We start from the raw sequence: 22,571 nt of genomic DNA on the forward strand, positions 1-22,571 counted from the left end.
TCGTTATAATGAGTGGACCAAGGCGCAGCGTGATAAGCGTACATTATTTATTAAGTACACCACAACATGAACAAAAACAATAAACGATACGTGAAGTCCTCGGTCATACACAAACCTACACGGAACAAGATCCCACGAATCACAAGTGCACAAAAGGCTGCCTAAGTATGGTTCCCAATCAGAGACAACAAGCAACAGCTGATTCTCGTTGCCTCTGATTGAGAACCACCCCGGCCAACATATAAACACATAACCTAGAACAGAACATAGGAAACGAAACATAGACACTACACAAAGAAACTAAAACCCTGGCTCAACATACAAGAGTCCCCAGAGCCAGGGCGTGACAATACGTTGTTTCTCTCCTCTCTCTAGATCTTATACGTTGTGTTTCTCTCCTCTCTCTAGATCCTATATGTTGTGTTTCTCTCCTCTCTCTAGATCCTATATGTTGTGTTTCTCTCCTCTCTAGATCCTATACGTTGTTTCTCTCCTCTCTAGATCCTATACGTTGTGTTTCTCTCCTCTCTCTAGATCCTATACGTTGTTTCTCTCCTCTCTAGATCCTATACGTTGTGTTTCTCTCCTCTCTAGATCCTATACGTTGTTTCTCTCCTCTCTTTAGATCCTATACATTGTTTCTTTCCTCTCTCTAGATCCTATATGTTATTTCTCTCCTCTCTCTAGATCGTATACGTTGTGTTTCTCTTTAGAATCCTATACATTGTTTCTCTCCTCTCTCTAGATCCTATACGTTGTGTTTCTCTCTTCTCTCTAGATCCTGTACGTTTGTGTATCTCTCCTCTCTCTAGATTCTATACATTGTTTCTCTCCTCTCTCTAGATCCTAAACGTTGTTTCTCTCCTCTCTAGATCCTATACATTGTGTTTCTTTCCTCTCTCTAGATCCTTTATGTTGTGTTTCTCTCCTCTCCCTAGATCCTATACGTTGTTTCTCTCCTCTCTAGATCCTATACATTGTGTTTCTCTCCTCTCTCTAGATCCTATACGTTGTGTTTCTCTCCTCTCTCTAGATCCTATACGTTGTGTTTCTCTCCTCTCTCTAGATCCTATACGTTGTGTTTCTCTCCTCTCTCTTGATCCTATATGTTGTGTTTCTCTCCTTCTCTAGATCCTATACATTGTGTTTCTCTTTAGAATCCTATACGTTGTTTCTCTCCTCTGTCTAGATCTTATACGTTGTTTCCCTCCTCTTTAGATCCTATACGATGTGTTTCTCTCCTCTCTCTAGATCTTATACGTTGTTTCCCTCCTCTCTAGATCCTATACGATGTGTTTCTCTCCTCTCTCTAGATCCTTTACGTTGTGTTTCTCTCCTCTCTCTAGATCCTATACGTTGTGTTTCTCTCCTCTCTCTAGATCCTATATGTTGTTTCTCTCCTCTCTAGATCCTACACGTTGTATTTCTCTCCTCTCCCTAGATCCTATACGTTGTTTCTCTCCTCTCTAGATCCTATACGTTGTGTTTCTCTCCTCTCTCTAGATCCTATACGTTGTGTTTCTCTCCTCTCTCTAGATCCTATACGTTGTTTCTCTCCTTTCTCTAGATCCTATACATTGTGTTTTTTTCTACTCTCTCTAGATCCTATACGTAGTTTCTCTCCTCTCTAGATTCTATACGTTGCTTCTCTCCTCTCTAGATCCTATATGTGTTGTTTCTCTCCTCTCTAGGTCCTATACGTTGTTTCTCTCCTCTCTAGATCCTATACGTTGTGTTTCTCTCCTCTCTCTAGATCCTATACGTTGTTCCTCTCCTCTCTCTAGATCCTATACGTTGTGTTTCTCTCCTCTCTCTACATTCTATACGTGTCACGCTCGTTATAATGAGTGGACCAAGGCGCAGCGTGATAAGCGTACATTATTTATTAAGTACACCACAACATGAACAAAAACAATAAACGATACGTGAAGTCCTCGGTCATACACAAACCTACACGGAACAAGATCCCACGAATCACAAGTGCACAAAAGGCTGCCTAAGTATGGTTCCCAATCAGAGACAACAAGCAACAGCTGATTCTCGTTGCCTCTGATTGAGAACCACCCCGGCCAACATATAAACACATAACCTAGAACAGAACATAGGAAACGAAACATAGACACTACACAAAGAAACTAAAACCCTGGCTCAACATACAAGAGTCCCCAGAGCCAGGGCGTGACAATACGTTGTTTCTCTCCTCTCTCTAGATCTTATACGTTGTGTTTCTCTCCTCTCTCTAGATCCTATATGTTGTGTTTCTCTCCTCTCTCTAGATCCTATATGTTGTGTTTCTCTCCTCTCTAGATCCTATACGTTGTTTCTCTCCTCTCTAGATCCTATACGTTGTGTTTCTCTCCTCTCTCTAGATCCTATACGTTGTGTTTCTCTCCTCTCTCTAGATCCTATATGTTGTTTCTCTCCTCTCTAGATCCTACACGTTGTATTTCTCTCCTCTCCCTAGATCCTATACGTTGTTTCTCTCCTCTCTAGATCCTATACGTTGTGTTTCTCTCCTCTCTCTAGATCCTATACGTTGTGTTTCTCTCCTCTCTCTAGATCCTATACGTTGTTTCTCTCCTTTCTCTAGATCCTATACATTGTGTTTTTTTCTACTCTCTCTAGATCCTATACGTAGTTTCTCTCCTCTCTAGATTCTATACGTTGCTTCTCTCCTCTCTAGATCCTATATGTGTTGTTTCTCTCCTCTCTAGGTCCTATACGTTGTTTCTCTCCTCTCTAGATCCTATACGTTGTGTTTCTCTCCTCTCTCTAGATCCTATACGTTGTTCCTCTCCTCTCTCTAGATCCTATACGTTGTGTTTCTCTCCTCTCTCTACATTCTATACGTGTCACGCTCGTTATAATGAGTGGACCAAGGCGCAGCGTGATAAGCGTACATTATTTATTAAGTACACCACAACATGAACAAAAACAATAAACGATACGTGAAGTCCTCGGTCATACACAAACCTACACGGAACAAGATCCCACGAATCACAAGTGCACAAAAGGCTGCCTAAGTATGGTTCCCAATCAGAGACAACAAGCAACAGCTGATTCTCGTTGCCTCTGATTGAGAACCACCCCGGCCAACATATAAACACATAACCTAGAACAGAACATAGGAAACGAAACATAGACACTACACAAAGAAACTAAAACCCTGGCTCAACATACAAGAGTCCCCAGAGCCAGGGCGTGACAATACGTTGTTTCTCTCCTCTCTCTAGATCTTATACGTTGTGTTTCTCTCCTCTCTCTAGATCCTATATGTTGTGTTTCTCTCCTCTCTCTAGATCCTATATGTTGTGTTTCTCTCCTCTCTAGATCCTATACGTTGTTTCTCTCCTCTCTAGATCCTATACGTTGTGTTTCTCTCCTCTCTCTAGATCCTATACGTTGTTTCTCTCCTCTCTAGATCCTATACGTTGTGTTTCTCTCCTCTCTAGATCCTATACGTTGTTTCTCTCCTCTCTTTAGATCCTATACATTGTTTCTTTCCTCTCTCTAGATCCTATATGTTATTTCTCTCCTCTCTCTAGATCGTATACGTTGTGTTTCTCTTTAGAATCCTATACATTGTTTCTTTCCTCTCTCTAGATCCTATATGTTATTTCTCTCCTCTCTCTAGATCCTATACGTTGTGTTTCTCTCTTCTCTCTAGATCCTGTACGTTTGTGTATCTCTCCTCTCTCTAGATTCTATACATTGTTTCTCTCCTCTCTCTAGATCCTAAACGTTGTTTCTCTCCTCTCTAGATCCTATACATTGTGTTTCTCTCCTCTCTCTAGATCCTTTATGTTGTGTTTCTCTCCTCTCCCTAGATCCTATACGTTGTTTCTCTCCTCTCTAGATCCTATACATTGTGTTTCTCTCCTCTCTCTAGATCCTATACGTTGTGTTTCTCTCCTCTCTCTAGATCCTATACGTTGTGTTTCTCTCCTCTCTCTAGATCCTATACGTTGTGTTTCTCTCCTCTCTCTTGATCCTATATGTTGTGTTTCTCTCCTTCTCTAGATCCTATACATTGTGTTTCTCTTTAGAATCCTATACGTTGTTTCTCTCCTCTGTCTAGATCTTATACGTTGTTTCCCTCCTCTTTAGATCCTATACGATGTGTTTCTCTCCTCTCTCTAGATCTTATACGTTGTTTCCCTCCTCTCTAGATCCTATACGATGTGTTTCTCTCCTCTCTCTAGATCCTTTACGTTGTGTTTCTCTCCTCTCTCTAGATCCTATACGTTGTGTTTCTCTCCTCTCTCTAGATCCTATATGTTGTTTCTCTCCTCTCTAGATCCTACACGTTGTATTTCTCTCCTCTCCCTAGATCCTATACGTTGTGTTTCTCTCCTCTCTCTAGATCCTTTATGTTGTGTTTCTCTCCTCTCTAGATCCTATACATTGTGTTTCTCTCCTCTCTCTAGATCCTATACGTTGTGTTTCTCTCCTCTCTCTCGATCCTATACGTTGTGTTTCTCTCCTCTCTCTAGATCCTATACGTTGTGTTTCTCTCCTCTCTCTTGATCCTATATGTTGTGTTTCTCTCCTTCTCTAGATCCTATACATTGTGTTTCTCTTTAGAATCCTATACGTTGTTTCTCTCCTCTGTCTAGATCTTATACGTTGTTTCCCTCCTCTTTAGATCCTATACGATGTGTTTCTCTCCTCTCTCTAGATCCTATATGTTGTTTCTCTCCTCTCTAGATCCTACACGTTGTATTTCTCTCCTCTCCCTAGATCCTATACGTTGTTTCTCTCCTCTCTAGATCCTATACGTTGTGTTTCTCTCCTCTCTCTAGATCCTATACGTTGTTTCTCTCCTCTCTCTAGATCCTATACGTTGTTTCTCTCCTTTCTCTAGATCCTATACATTGTTTTTTTTCTACTCTCTCTAGATCCTATACGTTGTTTCTCTCCTCTCTAGATTCTATACGTTGCTTCTCTCCTCTCTAGATCCTATATGTGTTGTTTCTCTCCTCTCTAGGTCCTATACGTTGTTTCTCTCCTCTCTAGATCCTATACGTTGTGTTTCTCTCCTCTCTCTAGATCCTATACGTTGTTCCTCTCCTCTCTCTAGATCCTATACGTTGTGTTTCTCTCCTCTCTCTACATTCTATACGTGTCACGCTCGTTATAATGAGTGGACCAAGGCGCAGCGTGATAAGCGTACATTATTTATTAAGTACACCACAACATGAACAAAAACAATAAACGATACGTGAAGTCCTCGGTCATACACAAACCTACACGGAACAAGATCCCACGAATCACAAGTGCACAAAAGGCTGCCTAAGTATGGTTCCCAATCAGAGACAACAAGCAACAGCTGATTCTCGTTGCCTCTGATTGAGAACCACCCCGGCCAACATATAAACACATAACCTAGAACAGAACATAGGAAACGAAACATAGACACTACACAAAGAAACTAAAACCCTGGCTCAACATACAAGAGTCCCCAGAGCCAGGGCGTGACAATACGTTGTTTCTCTCCTCTCTCTAGATCTTATACGTTGTGTTTCTCTCCTCTCTCTAGATCCTATATGTTGTGTTTCTCTCCTCTCTCTAGATCCTATATGTTGTGTTTCTCTCCTCTCTAGATCCTATACGTTGTTTCTCTCCTCTCTAGATCCTATACGTTGTGTTTCTCTCCTCTCTCTAGATCCTATACGTTGTTTCTCTCCTCTCTAGATCCTATACGTTGTGTTTCTCTCCTCTCTAGATCCTATACGTTGTTTCTCTCCTCTCTTTAGATCCTATACATTGTTTCTTTCCTCTCTCTAGATCCTATATGTTATTTCTCTCCTCTCTCTAGATCGTATACGTTGTGTTTCTCTTTAGAATCCTATACATTGTTTCTTTCCTCTCTCTAGATCCTATATGTTATTTCTCTCCTCTCTCTAGATCCTATACGTTGTGTTTCTCTCTTCTCTCTAGATCCTGTACGTTTGTGTATCTCTCCTCTCTCTAGATCCTAAACGTTGTTTCTCTCCTCTCTAGATCCTATACATTGTGTTTCTCTCCTCTCTCTAGATCCTTTATGTTGTGTTTCTCTCCTCTCCCTAGATCCTATACGTTGTTTCTCTCCTCTCTAGATCCTATACATTGTGTTTCTCTCCTCTCTCTAGATCCTATACGTTGTGTTTCTCTCCTCTCTCTAGATCCTATACGTTGTGTTTCTCTCCTCTCTCTAGATCCTATACGTTGTGTTTCTCTCCTCTCTCTTGATCCTATATGTTGTGTTTCTCTCCTCTCTCTTGATCCTATATGTTGTGTTTCTCTCCTTCTCTAGATCCTATACATTGTGTTTCTCTTTAGAATCCTATACGTTGTTTCTCTCCTCTGTCTAGATCTTATACGTTGTTTCCCTCCTCTTTAGATCCTATACAATGTGTTTCTCTCCTCTCTCTAGATCTTATACGTTGTTTCCCTCCTCTCTAGATCCTATACGATGTGTTTCTCTCCTCTCTCTAGATCCTTTACGTTGTGTTTCTCTCCTCTCTCTAGATCCTATACGTTGTGTTTCTCTCCTCTCTCTAGATCCTATATGTTGTTTCTCTCCTCTCTAGATCCTACATGTTGTATTTCTCTCCTCTCCCTAGATCCTATACATTGTTTCTCTCCTCTCTAGATCCTATACGTTGTGTTTCTCTCCTCTCTCTAGATCCTATACGTTGTGTTTCTCTCCTCTCTCTAGATCCTATACGTTGTGTTTCTCTCCTCTCTCTAGATCCTATATGTTGTTTCTCTCCTCTCTAGATCCTACACGTTGTATTTCTCTCCTCTCTCTAGATCCTATACATTGTTTCTCTGCTCTTCTGGATCCTATACGTTGTTTATTTCCTCTCTATAGATCCTATATGTTGTGTTTCACTCCTCTCTCTAGATCCTATACGTTGATTCTCTCCTCTCTCTAGATCCTATACGTTGTTTTTCTCTCCTCTCTCTAGATCCTATATCTGTTGTATCTCTCCTCTCTCTCTAGGTCCTATACGTTGTGTTTCTCTCCTCTCTCTAGATCCTATACGTTGTTTCTCTCCTTTCTCTAGATCCTATACGTTGTGTTTTTCTCTACTCTCTCTAGATCCTATACGTTGTTTCTCTCCTCTCTAGATTATATACGTTGCTTCTCTCCTCTCTAGATCCTATATGTGTTGTTTCTCTCTTCTCTCTAGATCCTGTACGTTTGTGTATCTCTCCTCTCTCTAGATCCTATACGTTGTGTTGCTCTCCTCTCTCTAGATCCTATACGTTGTGTTTCTCTCCTCTCTCTAGATCCTATACGTTGTGTTTCTCTCCTCTCTCTTGATCCTATATGTTGTGTTTCTCTCCTTCTCTAGATCCTATACATTGTGTTTCTCTTTAGAATCCTATACGTTGTTTCTCTCCTCTGTCTAGATCTTATACGTTGTTTCCCTCCTCTTTAGATCCTATACGATGTGTTTCTGTCCTCTCTCTAGATCTTATACGTTGTTTCCCTCCTCTCTAGATCCTATACGATGTGTTTCTCTCCTCTCTCTAGATCCTATACGTTGTGTTTCTCTCTTCTCTCTAGATCCTACACGTTGTATTTCTCTCCTCTCTCTAGATCCTATACATTGTTTCTCTGCTCTTCTGGATCCTATACGTTGTTTATTTCCTCTCTATAGATCCTATATGTTGTGTTTCTCTCCTCTCTCTAGATCCTATACGTTGTTTTTCTCTCCTCTCTCTAGATCCTATATCTGTTGTTTCTCTCCTCTCTCTCTAGGTCCTATACGTTGTGTTTCTCTCCTCTCTCTAGATCCTATACGTTGTTTCTCTCCTTTCTCTAGATCCTATACGTTGTGTTTTTCTCTACTCTCTCTAGATCCTATACGTTGTTTCTCTCCTCTCTAGATTCTATACGTTGCTTCTCTCCTCTCTAGATCCTATATGTGTTGTTTCTCTCCTCTCTAGGTCCTATACGTTGTTTCTCTCCTCTCTAGATCCTATATGTTGTGTTTCTCTCCTCTCTCTAGATCCTATACGTTGTTTCTCTCCTCTCTCTAGATCCTATACGTTGTGTTTCTCTCCTCTCTAGATCCAACATGTTGTTTCTCTCCTCTCTCTAGATTCTATACGTTGTTTCTCTCCTCTCTCTAGATCCTATACGTTGTTTTCTCTCCTCTCTCTAGATCCTATACGTTGTGTTTCTCTCCTCTCTCTAGATCCTATATCTGTTGTTTCTCTCCTCTCTCTCTAGGTCCTATACGTTGTGTTTCTCTCCTCTCTCTAGATCATATACGTTGTTTCTCTCCTTTCTCTAGATCCTATACGTTGTGTTTTTCTCTACTCTCTCTAGATCCTATACGTTGTTTCTCTCCTCTCTAGATTCTATACGTTGCTTCTCTCCTCTCTAGATCCTATATGTGTTGTTTCTCTCCTCTCTAGGTCCTATACGTTGTTTCTCTCCTCTCTAGATCCTATACGTTGTGTTTCTCTCCTCTCTAGATCCTACATGTTGTTTCTCTCCTCTCTCTAGATTCTATACGTTGTTTCTCTCCTCTCTCTAGATCCTATACGTTGTTTTCTCTCCTCTCTCTAGATCCTATACGTTGTGTTTCACTCCTCTCTCTAGATCCTATACGTTGTATTTCTCTTTAGAATCATATACGTTGTTTCTCTTCTCTCTCTAGATCTTATACGTTGTTTCTCTCCTCTCTAGATCCTATACGTTGTTTCTCTCCTCTCTAGATCCTATACGTTGTTTCTCTCCTCTCTCTAGATCCTATATGTTGTTCCTCTCCTCTCTCTAGATCACATTCGTTGTGTTTCTCTCCTCTCTAGATCCTATACGTTGTGTTTCTCTCCTCTCTCTAGATCCTATACGTTGTGTTTCTCTCCTCTCTCTTGATCCTATATGTTGTGTTTCTCTCCTTCTCTAGATCCTATACATTGTGTTTATCTTTAGAATCCTATACGTTGTTTCTCTCCTCTGTCTAGATCTTATACGTTGTTTCCCTCCTCTTTAGATCCTATACGATGTGTTTCTCTCCTCTCTCTAGATCTTATACGTTGTTTCCCTCCTCTCTAGATCCTATACGTTGTGTTTCTCTCCTCTCTCTAGATCCTATACGTTGTGTTTCTCTCCTCTCTCTAGATCCTATACGTTGTGTTTCTCTCCTCTCTCTAGATCCTATATGTTGTTTCTCTCCTCTCTAGATCCTACACGTTGTATTTCTCTCCTCTCTCTAGATCCTATACATTGTTTCTCTGCTCTTCTGGATCCTATACGTTGTTTATTTCCTCTCTCTAGATCCTATATGTTGTGTTTCACTCCTCTCTCTAGATCCTATACGTTGATTCTCTCCTCTCTCTAGATCCTATACGTTGTTTTTCTCTCCTCTCTCTAGATCCTATATCTGTTGTTTCTCTCCTCTCTCTCTAGGTCCTATACGTTGTGTTTCTCTCCTCTCTCTAGATCCTATACGTTGTTTCTCTCCTTTCTCTAGATCCTATACGTTGTGTTTTTCTCTACTCTCTCTAGATCCTATACGTTGTTTCTCTCCTCTCTAGATTCTATATGTTGCTTCTCTCCTCTCTAGATCCTATATGTGTTGTTTCTCTCCTCTCTAGGTCCTATACGTTGTTCCTCTCCTCTCTAGATCCTATATGTTGTGTTTCTCTCCTCTCTTTAGATCCTATACGTTGTTTCTCTCCTCTCTCTAGATCCTATACGTTGTGTTTCTCTCCTCTCTAGATCCTACATGTTGTTTCTCTCCTCTCTCTAGATTCTATACGTTGTTTCTCTCCTCTCTCTAGATCCTATACGTTGTTTTCTCTCCTCTCTCTAGATCCTATACGTTGTGTTTCTCTCCTCTCTCTAGATCCTATACGTTGTTTTCTCTCCTCTCTCTAGATCCTATACGTTGTGTTTCACTCCTCTCTCTAGATCCTATACGTTGTATTTCTCTTTAGAATCATATACGTTGTTTCTCTTCTCTCTCTAGATCTTATACGTTGTTTCTCTCCTCTCTAGATCCTATACGTTGTTTCTCTCCTCTCTAGATCCTATACGTTGTTTCTCTCCTCTCTCTAGATCCTATATGTTGTTCCTCTCCTCTCTCTAGATCACATTCGTTGTGTTTCTCTCCTCTCTAGATCCTATACGTTGTGTTTCTCTCCTCTCTCTAGATCCTATACGTTGTGTTTCTCTCCTCTCTCTTGATCCTATATGTTGTGTTTCTCTCCTTCTCTAGATCCTATACATTGTGTTTATCTTTAGAATCCTATACGTTGTTTCTCTCCTCTGTCTAGATCTTATACGTTGTTTCCCTCCTCTTTAGATCCTATACGATGTGTTTCTCTCCTCTCTCTAGATCTTATACGTTGTTTCCCTCCTCTCTAGATCCTATACGTTGTGTTTCTCTCCTCTCTCTAGATCCTATACGTTGTGTTTCTCTCCTCTCTCTAGATCCTATATGTTGTTTCTCTCCTCTCTAGATCCTACACGTTGTATTTCTCTCCTCTCTCTAGATCCTATACATTGTTTCTCTGCTCTTCTGGATCCTATACGTTGTTTATTTCCTCTCTATAGATCCTATATGTTGTGTTTCACTCCTCTCTCTAGATCCTATACGTTGATTCTCTCCTCTCTCTAGATCCTATACGTTGTTTTTCTCTCCTCTCTCTAGATCCTATATCTGTTGTTTCTCTCCTCTCTCTCTAGGTCCTATACGTTGTGTTTCTCTCCTCTCTCTAGATCCTATACGTTGTTTCTCTCCTTTCTCTAGATCCTATACGTTGTGTTTTTCTCTACTCTCTCTAGATCCTATACGTTGTTTCTCTCCTCTCTAGATTCTATACGTTGCTTCTCTCCTCTCTAGATCATATATGTGTTGTTTCTCTCCTCTCTAGGTCCTATACGTTGTTTCTCTCCTCTCTAGATCCTATATGTTGTGTTTCTCTCCTCTCTCTAGATCCTATACGTTGTTTCTCTCCTCTCTCTAGATCCTATACGTGTGTTTCTCTCCTCTCTAGATCCTACATGTTGTTTCTCTCCTCTCTCTAGATTCTATACGTTGTTTCTCTCCTCTCTCTAGATCCTATACGTTGTTTTCTCTCCTCTCTCTAGATCCTATACTTTGTGTTTCTCTCCTCTCTCTAGATCATATACGTTGTTTTCTTTCCTCTCTCTAGATCCTATACGTTGTGTTTCACTCCTCTCTCTAGATCCTATACGTTGTATTTCTCTTTAGAATCATATACGTTGTTTCTCTTCTCTCTCTAGATCTTATACGTTGTTTCTCTCCTCTCTAGATCCTATACGTTGTTTCTCTCCTCTAGATCCTATACGTTGTTTCTCTCCTCTCTCTAGATCCTATATGTTGTTCCTCTCCTCTCTCTAGATCACATTCGTTGTGTTTCTCTCCTCTCTAGATCCTACACGTTGTTTCTCTCCTCTCTCTAGATTCTATAGGTTGTTTCTCTCCTCTCTCTAGATCCTATATGTTGTGTTTCTCTCCTCTCTCTAGATCCTATACGTTGTGTTTCTCTCCTCTCTCTGGATCCTATACGTTGTGTTTCTCTTTAGAATTATATACGTTGTTTCTCTCCTCTCTCTAGATCCTATACGTCGTTTTTCTCTCCTCTCTCTAGATCATATATCTGTTGTTTCTCTCCTCTCTCTAGGTCCTATACGTTGTGTTTCTCTCCTCTCTCTAGATCCTATACGTTGTTTCTCTCCTTTCTCTAGATCCTATACGTTGTGTTTTTTCTACTCTCTCTAGATCATATATCTGTTGTTTCTCTCCTCTCTAGATTCTATACATTGCTTCTCTCCTCTCTAGATCCTATATGTGTTGTTTCTCTCCTCTCTAGGTCCTATTCGTTGTTTCTCTCCTATCTAGATCCTATACATTGTGTTTCTCTCCTCTCTCTAGATCCTATACGTTGTGTTTCTCTCCTCTCTAGATCCTACATGTTGTTTATCTCCTTTCTCTAGATTCTATAAGTTGTTTCACTCCTCTCTCTAGATCCTATACGTTGTGTTTCTCTCCTCTCTCTAGATCCTATACGTTGTGTTTCTCTCCTCTCTCTAGATCCTATATGTTGTTTCTCTCCTCTCTAGATCCTACACGTTGTATTTCTCTCCTCTCTCTAGATCCTATACATTGTTTCTCTGCTCTTCTGGATCCTATACGTTGTTTATTTCCTCTCTATAGATCCTATATGTTGTGTTTCACTCCTCTCTCTAGATCCTATACGTTGATTCTCTCCTCTCTCTAGATCCTATACGTTGTTTTTCTCTCCTCTCTCTAGATCCTATATCTGTTGTATCTCTCCTCTCTCTCTAGGTCCTATACGTTGTGTTTCTCTCCTCTCTCTAGATCCTATACGTTGTTTCTCTCCTTTCTCTAGATCCTATACGTTGTGTTTTTCTCTACTCTCTCTAGATCCTATACGTTGTTTCTCTCCTCTCTAGATTATATACGTTGCTTCTCTCCTCTCTAGATCCTATATGTGTTGTTTCTCTCTTCTCTCTAGATCCTGTACGTTTGTGTATCTCTCCTCTCTCTAGATCCTATACGTTGTGTTGCTCTCCTCTCTCTAGATCCTATACGTTGTGTTTCTCTCCTCTCTCTAGATCCTATACGTTGTGTTTCTCTCCTCTCTCTTGATCCTATATGTTGTGTTTCTCTCCTTCTCTAGATCCTATACATTGTGTTTCTCTTTAGAATCCTATACGTTGTTTCTCTCCTCTGTCTAGATCTTATACGTTGTTTCCCTCCTCTTTAGATCCTATACGATGTGTTTCTGTCCTCTCTCTAGATCTTATACGTTGTTTCCCTCCTCTCTAGATCCTATACGATGTGTTTCTCTCCTCTCTCTAGATCCTATACGTTGTGTTTCTCTCTTCTCTCTAGATCCTACACGTTGTATTTCTCTCCTCTCTCTAGATCCTATACATTGTTTCTCTGCTCTTCTGGATCCTATACGTTGTTTATTTCCTCTCTATAGATCCTATATGTTGTGTTTCTCTCCTCTCTCTAGATCCTATACGTTGTTTTTCTCTCCTCTCTCTAGATCCTATATCTGTTGTTTCTCTCCTCTCTCTCTAGGTCCTATACGTTGTGTTTCTCTCCTCTCTCTAGATCCTATACGTTGTTTCTCTCCTTTCTCTAGATCCTATACGTTGTGTTTTTCTCTACTCTCTCTAGATCCTATACGTTGTTTCTCTCCTCTCTAGATTCTATACGTTGCTTCTCTCCTCTCTAGATCCTATATGTGTTGTTTCTCTCCTCTCTAGGTCCTATACGTTGTTTCTCTCCTCTCTAGATCCTATATGTTGTGTTTCTCTCCTCTCTCTAGATCCTATACGTTGTTTCTCTCCTCTCTCTAGATCCTATACGTTGTGTTTCTCTCCTCTCTAGATCCAACATGTTGTTTCTCTCCTCTCTCTAGATTCTATACGTTGTTTCTCTCCTCTCTCTAGATCCTATACGTTGTTTTCTCTCCTCTCTCTAGATCCTATACGTTGTGTTTCTCTCCTCTCTCTAGATCCTATATCTGTTGTTTCTCTCCTCTCTCTCTAGGTCCTATACGTTGTGTTTCTCTCCTCTCTCTAGATCATATACGTTGTTTCTCTCCTTTCTCTAGATCCTATACGTTGTGTTTTTCTCTACTCTCTCTAGATCCTATACGTTGTTTCTCTCCTCTCTAGATTCTATACGTTGCTTCTCTCCTCTCTAGATCCTATATGTGTTGTTTCTCTCCTCTCTAGGTCCTATACGTTGTTTCTCTCCTCTCTAGATCCTATACGTTGTGTTTCTCTCCTCTCTAGATCCTACATGTTGTTTCTCTCCTCTCTCTAGATTCTATACGTTGTTTCTCTCCTCTCTCTAGATCCTATACGTTGTTTTCTCTCCTCTCTCTAGATCCTATACGTTGTGTTTCACTCCTCTCTCTAGATCCTATACGTTGTATTTCTCTTTAGAATCATATACGTTGTTTCTCTTCTCTCTCTAGATCTTATACGTTGTTTCTCTCCTCTCTAGATCCTATACGTTGTTTCTCTCCTCTCTAGATCCTATACGTTGTTTCTCTCCTCTCTCTAGATCCTATATGTTGTTCCTCTCCTCTCTCTAGATCACATTCGTTGTGTTTCTCTCCTCTCTAGATCCTATACGTTGTGTTTCTCTCCTCTCTCTAGATCCTATACGTTGTGTTTCTCTCCTCTCTCTTGATCCTATATGTTGTGTTTCTCTCCTTCTCTAGATCCTATACATTGTGTTTATCTTTAGAATCCTATACGTTGTTTCTCTCCTCTGTCTAGATCTTATACGTTGTTTCCCTCCTCTTTAGATCCTATACGATGTGTTTCTCTCCTCTCTCTAGATCTTATACGTTGTTTCCCTCCTCTCTAGATCCTATACGTTGTGTTTCTCTCCTCTCTCTAGATCCTATACGTTGTGTTTCTCTCCTCTCTCTAGATCCTATACGTTGTGTTTCTCTCCTCTCTCTAGATCCTATATGTTGTTTCTCTCCTCTCTAGATCCTACACGTTGTATTTCTCTCCTCTCTCTAGATCCTATACATTGTTTCTCTGCTCTTCTGGATCCTATACGTTGTTTATTTCCTCTCTCTAGATCCTATATGTTGTGTTTCACTCCTCTCTCTAGATCCTATACGTTGATTCTCTCCTCTCTCTAGATCCTATACGTTGTTTTTCTCTCCTCTCTCTAGATCCTATATCTGTTGTTTCTCTCCTCTCTCTCTAGGTCCTATACGTTGTGTTTCTCTCCTCTCTCTAGATCCTATACGTTGTTTCTCTCCTTTCTCTAGATCCTATACGTTGTGTTTTTCTCTACTCTCTCTAGATCCTATACGTTGTTTCTCTCCTCTCTAGATTCTATATGTTGCTTCTCTCCTCTCTAGATCCTATATGTGTTGTTTCTCTCCTCTCTAGGTCCTATACGTTGTTCCTCTCCTCTCTAGATCCTATATGTTGTGTTTCTCTCCTCTCTTTAGATCCTATACGTTGTTTCTCTCCTCTCTCTAGATCCTATACGTTGTGTTTCTCTCCTCTCTAGATCCTACATGTTGTTTCTCTCCTCTCTCTAGATTCTATACGTTGTTTCTCTCCTCTCTCTAGATCCTATACGTTGTTTTCTCTCCTCTCTCTAGATCCTATACGTTGTGTTTCTCTCCTCTCTCTAGATCCTATACGTTGTTTTCTCTCCTCTCTCTAGATCCTATACGTTGTGTTTCACTCCTCTCTCTAGATCCTATACGTTGTATTTCTCTTTAGAATCATATACGTTGTTTCTCTTCTCTCTCTAGATCTTATACGTTGTTTCTCTCCTCTCTAGATCCTATACGTTGTTTCTCTCCTCTCTAGATCCTATACGTTGTTTCTCTCCTCTCTCTAGATCCTATATGTTGTTCCTCTCCTCTCTCTAGATCACATTCGTTGTGTTTCTCTCCTCTCTAGATCCTATACGTTGTGTTTCTCTCCTCTCTCTAGATCCTATACGTTGTGTTTCTCTCCTCTCTCTTGATCCTATATGTTGTGTTTCTCTCCTTCTCTAGATCCTATACATTGTGTTTATCTTTAGAATCCTATACGTTGTTTCTCTCCTCTGTCTAGATCTTATACGTTGTTTCCCTCCTCTTTAGATCCTATACGATGTGTTTCTCTCCTCTCTCTAGATCTTATACGTTGTTTCCCTCCTCTCTAGATCCTATACGATGTGTTTCTCTCCTCTCTCTAGATCCTATACGTTGTGTTTCTCTCCTCTCTCTAGATCCTATACGTTGTGTTTCTCTCCTCTCTCTAGATCCTATATGTTGTTTCTCTCCTCTCTAGATCCTACACGTTGTATTTCTCTCCTCTCTCTAGATCCTATACATTGTTTCTCTGCTCTTCTGGATCCTATACGTTGTTTATTTCCTCTCTATAGATCCTATATGTTGTGTTTCACTCCTCTCTCTAGATCCTATACGTTGATTCTCTCCTCTCTCTAGATCCTATACGTTGTTTTTCTCTCCTCTCTCTAGATCCTATATCTGTTGTTTCTCTCCTCTCTCTCTAGGTCCTATACGTTGTGTTTCTCTCCTCTCTCTAGATCCTATACGTTGTTTCTCTCCTTTCTCTAGATCCTATACGTTGTGTTTTTCTCTACTCTCTCTAGATCCTATACGTTGTTTCTCTCCTCTCTAGATTCTATACGTTGCTTCTCTCCTCTCTAGATCATATATGTGTTGTTTCTCTCCTCTCTAGGTCCTATACGTTGTTTCTCTCCTCTCTAGATCCTATATGTTGTGTTTCTCTCCTCTCTCTAGATCCTATACGTTGTTTCTCTCCTCTCTCTAGATCCTATACGTGTGTTTCTCTCCTCTCTAGATCCTACATGTTGTTTCTCTCCTCTCTCTAGATTCTATACGTTGTTTCTCTCCTCTCTCTAGATCCTATACGTTGTTTTCTCTCCTCTCTCTAGATCCTATACTTTGTGTTTCTCTCCTCTCTCTAGATCATATACGTTGTTTTCTTTCCTCTCTCTAGATCCTATACGTTGTGTTTCACTCCTCTCTCTAGATCCTATACGTTGTATTTCTCTTTAGAATCATATACGTTGTTTCTCTTCTCTCTCTAGATCTTATACGTTGTTTCTCTCCTCTCTAGATCCTATACGTTGTTTCTCTCCTCTAGATCCTATACGTTGTTTCTCTCCTCTCTCTAGATCCTATATGTTGTTCCTCTCCTCTCTCTAGATCACATTCGTTGTGTTTCTCTCCTCTCTAGATCCTACACGTTGTTTCTCTCCTCTCTCTAGATTCTATAGGTTGTTTCTCTCCTCTCTCTAGATCCTATATGTTGTGTTTCTCTCCTCTCTCTAGATCCTATACGTTGTGTTTCTCTCCTCTCTCTGGATCCTATACGTTGTGTTTCTCTTTAGAATTATATACGTTGTTTCTCTCCTCTCTCTAGATCCTATACGTCGTTTTTCTCTCCTCTCTCTAGATCATATATCTGTTGTTTCTCTCCTCTCTCTAGGTCCTATACGTTGTGTTTCTCTCCTCTCTCTAGATCCTATACGTTGTTTCTCTCCTTTCTCTAGATCCTATACGTTGTGTTTTTTCTACTCTCTCTAGATCATATATCTGTTGTTTCTCTCCTCTCTAGATTCTATACATTGCTTCTCTCCTCTCTAGATCCTATATGTGTTGTTTCTCTCCTCTCTAGGTCCTATTCGTTGTTTCTCTCCTATCTAGATCCTATACATTGTGTTTCTCTCCTCTCTCTAGATCCTATACGTTGTGTTTCTCTCCTCTCTAGATCCTACATGTTGTTTATCTCCTTTCTCTAGATTCTATAAGTTGTTTCACTCCTCTCTCTAGATCCTATACGTTGTGTTTCTCTCCTCTCTCTAGATCCTATACGTTGTGTTTCTCTCCTCTCTCTAGATCCTATACGTTGTGTTTTTCTCCTCTCTCTCGATCCTATACGTTGTGTTTCTCTCCTCTCTCTGGATCCTATACATTGTGTTTCTCTTTAGAATCATATATGTTGTTTCTCTTCTCTCTCTAGATCTTATACGTTGTTTCTCTCCTCTCTAGATCCTATACGTTGTGTTTCTCTCCTCTCTCTAGATCCTATACGTTGTGTTTCTCTCTTCTCTCTAGATCAGGGGTGTCAAACGTACGGCCCGCGGGCCGGATCAGGCCCGCAAACGGGTTTAATCCGGCCCGCGAGATGATTTTGAAAAAATAAAAATAATTTTTTTTTATTTTTATTTTTTTATTTTTTGTACAGTATAAAAATGCGCTGCAATTTTTCAATAAAATAAACTGCTGTTCCAATTGCGTCCACTGGATGGCGCAATAGCAATTGTGTTAAGCAAGCAAACTGTTTATACCGGGGCAGAGCAAGTAGGTCAAGCACGTGCAGCCAATGAGCTACTTTGTTTTGCCCGCGATATTTATTACGGCTTCTACTTTTAACATTATGTGCTTTGGCACCCTCATTGCCCCAATATGTCTCTGTCAAAAAAGAGAAAAGTGGACGCAGAGTGCAGAGTGTTCCAAGAAAAATGGTCATCCTATTTATTCACGGAATTGAATGGGAAAGCTGTATGTTTGGTGTGTTCAGAGCATGTTGCAGTGCTGAAAGAATATAACCTTCGTCGCCACTATGTGAGTCTTCATGCCGACAAATATGACAACTTTCAAGGACAGCGGAGATGAGAGAAGGTGAATGAACTGTTGGCGGGTCTGAAGAAACAGCAGTCTGTGTTTACTCACAGCCGAGACATCAGTGACGCTGCAGTGAAAGCTAGCTACCTCATTGCTAATGAAATCGCAGTGGCTTCAAAACCATTTAGTGAGGGTGAATTTGTAAAAACATGCATGATGAAGGCAGCGGAGATTGTGTGCCCTGAAAAGCGGCAGGCTTTTGCAAATATCAGCCTGACAAGAAACACAGTTGCAGACAGGATTTCCGATCTTTCAGTGGATTTGGACAGCCAGTTGAAGCTAAAAGTAAAGTCATTTATTGCGTTTTCGGTTGCAATTGATGAAAGCACGGACATTACAGATGTTGCACAACTGGCCATTTTCATCCGCGGAGTTGATGACACATTGACCGTCACCGAGGAGTTTGTGGAGTTGGTGCCGATGACAGATACAACGACAGCAGCTGATATTTTTACCGCACTCGTCGGCGCGCTGGACAGGGTCGGAGTGGACTGGTCCCGCGCTATCAGCCTGGCTACAGATGGTGCGCCCTCAATGATCGGGAAAAAACCAGGCGTTGTGACAAAGTTCAGAGAGAAAGTGCAATCTGCAAATGGAGGACGTGTTTTTTTGACTTTTCACTGTATTTTGCACCAGGAGGCTTTGTGTTGCAAGTCATTAAAGATGGATAACGTCATGAAGGTGGTCATCCAAACTGTTAATTTCATCCGATCCAGAAGCCTGAATCACCGTCAGTTTGACAGCCTTCTCAGAGAGAAAGACCACATCTATGGCCTGCCATACCACACTGAGGTAAGATGGTTAAGCCGAGGTGCTGTGCTGAGGCGTTTCTTTGATTTACGAGAAGAAATTGAACAGTTCATGGAAGAAAAGGGCAAACCAGTGTTAGAATTTCATTCCGCAAAATGGATGCCGGACCTTGCATTTATGGTGGATGTTACAGAGCACCTGAATAACTTGAACAAACAGCTGCAAGGGCGCAACAAAGTTGTCACGCAGTATTATGACAGCATACGTTCTTTCAAGTTGAAGCTGTCATTGTGGGAGATGCAACTTGCCGGTGGTGATGCAGCTCACTTCCCCTGTCTGAAAAATGTGTGCACGACCCAACATGTGGCAGACATGAAGCGGTTCAAAGATAAAATAACGGGACTGTTACGGGAGTTTGAGCAACGCTTTCAGATTTATGTTTTGATGTTGATGTGCTATTGTTTTTAATTGTTTTTATTTTATTTGTATATTTAACCTATTCTTGACTCTGTGGTTCTTGCACTTGTTTGGGGAACAGGATTTCATTATTTTTATCTACATTTCTGCCTGAGAAATGACACCCTGATATAGTTCTGTGATCTGTGAAACAGTTCTGTTAATCACTGAGGCATTGTGTGTTTGTGTGTTCTTTTTCTTTAGAATTTTCAAATAAACTTGACGTGTTTTATGATTAATAGTGATGTTGTGCTTGTACTATTTTGGACACACTGTCCTCAGGCTCCAGCTTTATGTTGTATGTTGATCGTATTAAAACAAAGAAAACAATCTGAAGTTGTTGTTTTTAAGTTATATATACCATGATTTTTCCGGTCCGGCCCACTTGGGAATAGATTTTCCTCCATGTGGCCCCTGAGCTAAAATGAGTTTGACACCCCTGCTCTAGATCCTATACTTTGTTTCTCTCCTCTCTCTAGATCCTATACGTTGTTTCTCTCCTCTCTAGATCCTATACGTTGTTTCTCTCCTCTCTAGATCTTATGTTGTTTCTCTCTTCTCTCTAGATCCTATATGTTGTTCCTCTCCTCTCTCTAGATCATATTTGTTGTGTTTCTCTCCTCTCTAGATCCTATACGTTGTCTTTCTCTCCTCTCTCTAGATCCTATACGTTGTTTCTCTCCTCTCTCTAGATCCTATACGTTGTTTCTCTCCTCTCTAGATCCTATACGTTGTTTCTCTCCTCTCTCTAGATCCATATTTGTTGTGTTCCTCTCCTCTCTAGATCCTACACGTTGTTTCTCTCCTCTCTCTAGATTCTATAGGTTGTTTCTTTCCTCTCTAGATCCTATATGTTGTGTTTCTCTCCTCTCTCTAGATCCTATACGTTGTGTTTCTCTCCTCTCTCTAGATCCTATACGTTGTGTTTCTCTCCTCTCTCTCGATCATATACGTTGTGTTTCTCTCCTCTCTCTGGATCCTATACGTTGTGTTTCTCTTTAGAATCATATACATAGTTTCTCTCCTCTCTCTAGATCCTATAGGTTGTTTTTCTCTCCTCTCTCTAGATCCTATATCTGTTGTTTCTCTCCTCTCTCTAGGTCCTATACGTTGTGTTTTTCTCTCCTCTCTCTAGATCCTATACGTTGTTTCTCTCCTCTCTAGATCCTATATGTGTTGTTTCTCTCCTCTTTAGGTCCTATACGTTGTTTCTCTCCTCTCTAGATCCTATATATTGTGTTTCTCTCCTCTCTCTAGATCCTATACGTTGTGTTTCTCTCCTCTCTAGATCCTACATGATGTTTCTCTCCTCTCTCTAGATTCTATACGGTGTTTCTCTCCTCTCTCTAGATCCTATACGTTGTTTTCTCTCCTCTCTCTAGATCCTATACGTTGTGTTTCTCTCCTCTCTAGATCCTATACGTTGTGTTTCTCTCCTCTCTCTCGATCCTATACGTTTTGTTTCTCTCCTCTCTCTGGATCCTATACGTTGTGTTTCTCTTTAGAATCATATACATTGTTTCTCTCCTCTCTCTAGATCCTATATATGTTGTTTCTCTCCTCTCTCTAGATCCTATACGTTGTTTCTCTCCTCTCTCTAGATCCTATACGTTGTTTCTCTCCTCTCTAGATCCTATATGTGTTGTTTCTCTCCTCTCTAGGTCCTATACGTTGTTTCTCTCCTCTCTAGATCCTATATATTGTGTTTCTCTCCTCTCTCTAGATCCTATACGTTGTTTCTCTCCTCTCTCTAGATCCTATACGTTGTGTTTCTCTCCTCTCTAGATCCTACTTGATGTTTCTCTCCTCTCTCTAGATTCTATACGTTGTTTCTCTCCTCTCTCTAGATCCTATACGTTGTTTCTCTCCTCTCTAGATCCTATATGTGTTGTTTCTCTCCTCTCTAGGTCCTATACGTTGTTTCTCTCCTCTCTAGATCCTATATATTGTGTTTCTCTCCTCTCTCTAGATCCTATACGTTGTTTCTCTCCTCTCTCTAGATCCTATACGTTGTGTTTCTCTCCTCTCTAGATCCTACTTGATGTTTATCTCCTCTCTCTAGATTCTATACGTTGTTTCTCTCCTCTCTCTAGATCCTATACGTTGTTTTCTCTCCTCTCTCTAGATCCTATACGTTGTGTTTCTCTCCTCTCTCTAGATCCTATACGTTGTGTTTCTCTCCTCTCTCTCGATCCTATACGTTGTGTTTCTCTCCTCTCTCTGGATCCTATACGTTGTATTTCTCTTTAGAATCATATACGTTGTTTCTCTTCTCTCTCTAGATCTTATACGTTGTTTCTCTCCTCTCTAGATCCTATACGTTGTGTTTCTCTCCTCTCTCTAGATCCTATACGTTGTCTTTCTCTCCTCTCTCTAGATCCTATACGTTGTTTCTCTCCTCTCTCTAGATCCTATACGTTGTTTCTCTCCTCTCTAGATCCTATGCGTTGTTTCTCTCCTCTCTCTAGATCATATTCGTTGTGTTTCTCTCCTCTCTAGATCCTACACGTTGTTTCTCTCCTCTCTCTAGATCCTATATGTTGTGTTTCTCTCCTCTCTCTAGATCCTATACGTTGTGTTTCTCTCCTCTCTCTAGATCATATACATTGTGTTTCTCTCCTCTCTCTGGATCCTATACGTTGTGTTTCTCTCCTCTCTCTGGATCCTATACGTTGTGTTTCTCTTTAGAATCATATACGTTGTTTCTCTCCTCTCTCTAGATCCTATACGTTGTTTTTCTCTCCTCTCTCTAGATCCTATATGTTGTGTTTCTCTCTCCTCTCTCTAGATCCTATATGTTGTGTTTCCTTCCTCTCTCTAGATCCTAAACGTTGTGTATGTGTTAAGTCTTATTTTGTGGTGTTCCGAAATGTAAGCGAACCACTAAATAGAATGTTAAAGACCTTTTGTTTTAATCTTAACATCTGTTTCTCTTTTCCTCTCTCTCTCTCTCTCTCTCTCTCTCTCTCTCTCTCTCTCTCTCTCTCTCTCTCTCTCTCTCTCTCTCTCTCTCTCTCTCTCTCTCTCTCTCTCTCTCTCTCTCTCTCTCTCTCTCTCTCTCTCTCTCTCTCTCTCTCTCTCATATTCTCTCTCTTTCTCTCTCGCTCTCTGTCTCTCTCTGAGTCTCTGTCTCTCTCTCTCTCTCC

At 40.6% G+C, this 22,571-nt stretch overlaps 1 pseudogene across 1 annotated transcript in view; it reads left to right on the forward strand.

Moving 5' to 3' along the window:
• Nucleotides 1-22,571, forward strand: part of LOC311107235 (eukaryotic translation initiation factor 3 subunit H-like) — a 160,276-nt pseudogene that overhangs the window by 68,650 nt on the left and 69,055 nt on the right. The gene's annotated exons all lie outside the window — the stretch shown is intronic.

This window comes from Coregonus lavaretus (genome assembly GCF_964263955.1).
Source record: "Coregonus lavaretus genome assembly, chromosome: 3".
In the NCBI taxonomy this organism is placed as follows: domain Eukaryota; kingdom Metazoa; phylum Chordata; class Actinopteri; order Salmoniformes; family Salmonidae; genus Coregonus; species Coregonus lavaretus.